We start from the raw sequence: 5,868 nt of genomic DNA, 5'->3' as shown, positions 1-5,868 counted from the left end.
TCTGGTTTTTCCTTATGATTACGTCTGAGCTATACAGTTTTGCTCAATACATTGCATTCTTCTTAGTAAGTTCTGTCAGATTATACATGATGTCTATTTTCCTAATTATGATTATATTAATCTTAGTTACCTGATTATATCCTAGTAGGTTTATCTGGTTTGTGTTCTCTTTTAACAAAATCTTTTGTGAATTGGTGCTTCAAAAGTAATTTTCTTCTTGCTTAACTTACCTATACTTATTAGTTTTAGTATATGTTGGCAGTTCATGTTTGGTTAGTTTTTTAATCAGTCATTATCCAGTGATTTCTTTTTTTTATATGAACTGTGTGAATACATGCACACCTTTGAAGACAGTGTGTTCTTGACTGACCAGTTCACCAGACTGGCTTTTCAGTAAGTCCCATGGATCTTCCTATCTCCACCTCGCCATCCCTGAGATACAGGCATACTGCCATGACACGATTCTCTTTGTGTGTGTCTGTGGATTTACTCTTATTGTTTTCTTTTTTAATTTAATTTATTATTTGGCATATACATTTATATTACTGCACAAAAATAAAATAAACTACATACAGCAAGGAGAACCATGAAACGGTCAGGAATTATATGTTACATACGTGGTGTTTTGGCTAGTTGTATTTGGCAACCTTGCAGAAAACATCTTTCCTCTCTTGGTGAGCCTGAAATTCTGAATGTAAATCAATATCTATTGTATCTCATCTTTATCAACTTAAAACATCTATCTAGACCTAAAGATGTCTTATCCCTTAAATAACTAAGCTTAATTAAAAAGACTAAGCTTTCTGGTTTTCAACCTCATTAGAAACTTGACAAGGAATAAAACTTAATTACCTGGGTAAACCTGAAGTGCAGGTAGCAACTTCCAAAATGAGAAAAAAAAAATGACAGAGACAGTTTGCTGCCTGAACAGTCACCTGAAACTCTCTACACATTGGAGCATCATCTTCAACCTTCTGGTCCAATATAACTGACGGACATATTTGTGAAGCAGGAACTATTGAGGACTTGCTTACCCTGTCTTGGCAGAGTTTGGCTGTCTACTCTGCCTGCATTCAAGTTTGCCCATTTTTATGCAGAATTCTGTCTGTGGAAGAAACAAGGGCATTTTGCCCAGTGGCTTGTTTGCCAAAATTGAAGCTATCTCCATAAGGAAGTTCTTTGATGCTCATCATCTTCTTTGAGGTAGGCTGGGTGTTGCCAGCAGTTAGCCTGCCTTATTACCAGAGAATCTTTACAGTATTAAATGTTGGTGGTGTTGTGAGCATAGCTGCCTTCCATGACACTATTCATGAATGGATGACTGGATCACACTGAAGGGCCGGCACTTCAGAGCAAAGCACTTTCCTGGCTGAGCCACTCCCCCTTCAAAATAGTGATTTCTAGAAATAGTATTCCTTTGGCATTTAGTTGAAGGCTTTCTGCCATGAAGAAGCACTTTCTCTTCTACCACAATCTATTTCGTCATTGATTTATATCAGTGGGGTGAATTTATTAAATGGGTTATAATCTGTAACGATTCCATCATCATCTTAACTCTCCAGTTCTTTTTTCAGACAGCTTTCTTTTGAATTTATTTCTATAGATTTCTTGTGTAATATCAATTTCTATATTTCTTAGTAATATCCTGTTTCTATTATGAGAGATATGTTTGGCTCTTTGTATTCTTTCACAACACCAACCTTAGAGTAAATATTCTTCTAGAAACCCTGGCCTAAGATAACAGCATCAGGTGCTGAATGCACTGTAGGTACAACTGCTCCTGGTCCTAGCACAGAGCTAGGAAACACATACCTTTATTTCTATGTTTAAATTACTTTCTCTATCTACAATAAAAATTCTTCATCCACTCATGTACCTTCAATTCTAAACCAGTGCTGACTGGCTTTCACCTAATATTATCATTTTTAACATCTGAAACTGTCTTTCTAATAATGAGAGACATGACTGTTTTTCTTTCTTTTCTTTCTTTCTTTTTTTTTTTTCTTTACAATTTAATAAATACTTCTTGATAACTGCACATGGAGTAAGGCAGCTTGGTGGTTCAGAAAGATCACAGCGATGGTATTTTTTCGACGGTGCGTACTCTATGGTACTGATTGGAGTGGCTTGTATGAAGTCACTGCTAGACCAGCAAGACTGCATGTATGCACCCATCATTTTCAGGATTGTTGGTAACTTGGGCAAACTTTCCCCAGATAACCTTGCCTCCTTGTGTCACAAGGCCCAATTAGCTCACATTCACTTCAATAACTGTACCTTTGGTGATTACACCCAGAGTTGTATAAAATGGGGATGATGGATTCTTTTTCACACCTACTATTGGCAGGCAAAGGGTAGCTTTCAGCTCAGGATGCGTGACGTGGGCTTTTTTGAAACTCAGGCCCATTGGCCTGATGAACCTTTCATATTTAGGTGGTTTTCTTGTAAAACCGTCACCAACAAAGCAGACTTTAGTAACCATCCTCTTCCACGCCTTCTTTTTTCTCTTTCTTTCAATACTTCTGTTTCTCCTTGGGCCTGGACTTTGGGTAGAGGGACTTCCCATTTTTCCGCCTTCTCTTTCCGTTTCTGCTTAATCATGTTGGAAAGCACTTTTGCTCTGGACTGTCCCTCTCTGTCCAGCTGGTAGGCAGGCACGGCTCCCTGTGGAATCTTCTCATCATTCTTCTGTTTGGTGTTTCTCTTTTCATGCATCTTAATGGTCTTTTTCATTTGTATTTTCTCGGCATGGCGCTGTTTATGGTAGAGCTTAGCCTTCAGGCCAGTCTTTTTTTTTTTTTTTTTTTTTTTTTTTGCCTTCTTTGAACGTTCATGGGCCTCCCGACTTTCTTTCTTTCTCTTTTTCTCATGGTAATCCAAACGATACCCATATCGTTTACGGTGTAATTCAATATATTCATTTTGTGGCATGTTGACAGCCGCGGAGCAGCTGGCCGCGACCTCCCGGGTGCCAAAAACCTCTTAACTTCTGGATCTCACTGGCCCACGAGCCTAGTTCGCGTAGGCCAGAACAGGAAAAGGAAGTCATTTAAGTTGGCCGAGTGGAGCGCGTATATACCACACACCAGTTCAGAGTCGGCTTTCCACGCCCAGGCAGAAGAGCCTTTTAAAAGGTGGCTGGAGAGACAGCCGTGGGTGCTGGGAACCGAATTCTTATTTTATGGTTGTGAGCCTAGCCTTTAACGGCTGAGCCATCTCTGCAGCCCTGTTTTTCTTAATATGTTAATTTATTTACTCAGTGCATGCAAGTGTAGCCAATTTCCAGATACTGTTGTCCAGTTGCCCGCTTTGCACAGATCTACCTTCCATTTCTGGGAAACCCACATCATCTGGCGCATTCATGCTATATAAGAGGATTTGGGTCAGTGTTTTATAACAGAACACCTCGTAACACCTACATAAAGGAGACAGAAAACCCAATAGCTGCTTAGTTCATGAGGCTAGAGGCCTCAGCTGTCCCATTATGGAGCTGAAGGCCTGGACGGATCTTAACAATCCAAAGGTCTTCAGTCCATGTTAGAAGGCTAAAGAAGTTGAGTCTCTCTCTGTGTGCAGGAGGAAAACAGTCATGGCAGCAGCAGCAACTCACCAGCAAGATGGTAAAACAAGTGGGCAAAATGGAAACCCTTTTCCTTCAGATCTCCTTATACCTGCACACTGCTGGGAAATGCTGCCCACTGTTAAGGACAGGCTTCCTCTTGAAGATGGTGCTAAATCCAGTCATGGTGAAAACAAAGTTTAATCATTTCATACACAAGCATACTTAGAAACAGGACATAGGCAGAGATACCATTTTTAAAACACAAAAGTTTCTATTAAGCTCCTTAACACATTATTTTGCTTTAGTTATGAATGTGTTGCAAGTTACCTTTTTGTCCTCCTTAAATATATTTTTTAATTGTGGAAAGTTTATGTACTTTAGACTTCATATCCTTTAACCATACAATTCAGAAGTTTTATACACACACACATGCACACACACACACACACACACACACACACACACACACACACACACACACACCACCTTGAGTAAAAGCACAGTACATAGGAGACCCAAATCGACTTCCACCTTCACTGCTATCCATAACTTTGAGTGAATCTATTATTTTTGCTCCTTGTGTAAATATTTTGGGAAGAAAGTTTACTAAAATATAATAATGGTATATATAATATTCTATAAAGAATATAGAAAAGTATGGAAAGTGTTGCATTGGTGATGTGAGCTCAGGCCACTGGTTGGTTTCATGGATCTGCAGATATGTTCTCTTCCTGTTAGGAATGTTTTTATTGTAGTAATAGGAATGTAACAGACAAGCTATTGGATATGATCCCTGGACTTCCTTCTCGATTCCTAAGTTATATTTTTTTCACTCAGTCATTTATCTATATACCAACTGTGAACTGCATGGTCTGAATACTGCCTGATGAACACAATGTCTCAAGCTGTGGGTTACAACCTCATACAAATGTCATGCAGCAAAATAAAGGGCATCTAGAAGATTTGGCAACGGCTCAAGGTTCTCAAATAGAAAACGACTAAAATTTAGTCCAAAACCAAACACTTAATGAATCAGAGATGTTTCTTGCAGCAACAGCCTGTGTTAGGTGATTTTATTCCAGCTCTCAGTTCTGAGCACATAACACATGTACTTTTACAGCAAGCATGCTGTTACACCATGGCACACAGCAAATGCTCCATGAATGACTTGGCAACTACTGTCTGCTATAAATTGCAGTGTTTATTCTGCTCATGCAAAGATCTCTGATCTTGCAGAAATATAAAGTTTTAATCATGGGAAAACATCGACTTTTGCTATTTTCCTATAATCATTCTTCAGCATCGAAGTGTCATATTTTGTTAGACATGTTTGGTTTTGAGGATCTGGAGATGTGATGCAATGGCTGAAGTGTTCACTGTGCAAGTGTAAGGATAAGAGTTTCTATTTCCAGAATACACATAAGTGCAGGGTGGGTGTGGCAGCTGTCTGACTCCCAACATTCAGAAGATGAAGACAGGTGCTCAGAGCAAGCTGGCTAGCCGGATAACCACTAGAGAGCTCTGCATTCAACTGTGAGACCCTGTCTCAGGGAATAAGATGGAGACTGATATAGGAAGATTCCTAGTATAAATATTGGCCCTCCGCACATATGCAAACATGCATACACACCGATACACATGAAATTATAAATACACTTTAAAAAATTTTAATTTTATTAACTTATTCAGATTACAACTCAATTGTTATCCCATCACTTGTATCCTCCTATTCCTCCCTCCCTCCTGCTTTCACTCTATTCCCCTCCCCTAGGTCTAAGATGGAGGGGTACTTCCTCCCCCACCATATGGTCATAGGCTATCAAGTCTCACCTTGGTAGCCTGCTTATTCTTTTTTTGAGTGCCATCAGGCCTCCCTGCCAAGGAGAGGTGGTCAAATATGGAGCACCAGAGTTCATGTCAAAGTCAGTCCCTACTTTCCACATAACTGTGGAGCATGTCCTGTCCATTGGGCAGATCAGAGTAGGGGTTTGATGTTTACTACTTGTTTGGTCCTTAGTTAGTGCAATAGTTGGAGCAGACCCCCATGGGACCTGATCGACCCATCCCGATATTCTTGTAGGTTTCTAGGACCCTCTGTGTCCTTCTATTTCCCCATCTCCTATATTTCTCTTACCTAGAGTCTCAGTAGGATGTCCTCACATCTATCCTAATCTCTTGGTAACTGAAGACTTTCGTGGAATGAGCCTTTTGGGCTAGTTCCCAATTATAAGTGAGTATATACCATGTGAGTCTTTCTGCTTCTTGGTTAACTCCCATTATGATCATTTCTTGTCCCATCCATTTGT

At 39.8% G+C, this 5,868-nt stretch overlaps 1 pseudogene; it reads right to left on the bottom strand.

The window, feature by feature from the left end:
* Positions 1-2,119: 2,119 nt before the first annotated feature.
* On the bottom strand, positions 2,120-3,069 carry LOC127187976 (ribosome biogenesis protein NSA2 homolog; annotated as a pseudogene).
* Positions 3,070-5,868: the final 2,799 nt, after the last annotated feature.

The sequence above is a fragment of the Acomys russatus genome, chromosome 4 (assembly GCF_903995435.1).
Source record: "Acomys russatus chromosome 4, mAcoRus1.1, whole genome shotgun sequence".
Taxonomy (NCBI): domain Eukaryota; kingdom Metazoa; phylum Chordata; class Mammalia; order Rodentia; family Muridae; genus Acomys; species Acomys russatus.
This window is presented reverse-complemented; position numbering and strand designations above follow the sequence as displayed.